This window comes from Odontomachus brunneus, unplaced genomic scaffold (genome assembly GCF_010583005.1).
Source record: "Odontomachus brunneus isolate Ranch 3 - 2012 unplaced genomic scaffold, Obru_v1 Obru_scaffold_041, whole genome shotgun sequence".
Classification (NCBI taxonomy): Eukaryota; Metazoa; Arthropoda; class Insecta; order Hymenoptera; family Formicidae; genus Odontomachus; species Odontomachus brunneus.
Window position 1 is genome coordinate 2,312,846 of NW_022639491.1, and position 581 is coordinate 2,313,426.

Consider the following 581-nt stretch of genomic DNA (forward strand, 5'->3'; position numbering starts at 1 on the left):
CACACACACACACACACACACACACAATATTACAATATAATACAATATAATAATAATATTTATATTTATATTACAATATTTTAGGAAAAAGGAACGAATAGTACAAAATTTACGTACTTTTTAAACTTATATAATAATTATACATCTTATTACAAAAAATATTTATGTAACATTTTATAAAAAATAGTTTTATAATAAATAAGAAATAACATCCCTTTTTTCTGCTCCGTCTATAAATACATGTTCGTTATTAATTTGCATTTCTATTGGATTAAATTCCATAGGTTCATCTTCATTGTCTATCGGTGCATCTTCATTTTCTATACATATGTTATGTAAAATACAACACGTAAGGATAACCAAGGGAATCATTTCCGTATTATACATATAGACATATTTCAATTTTCGAAATCTTCCTTTAAGAATACCAAACGCACGCTCGATAACTACACGTGTTTTTGAGTGCTTAGTGTTAAAATTTCTTTGTATGGCGTTTAAGTGACCATTGTCACAAAAAGAAATTCTCTAAAGCTTTTCGCAATTTTGTGAAAAAATTACGAAATTATAAAGATTCGTTACTT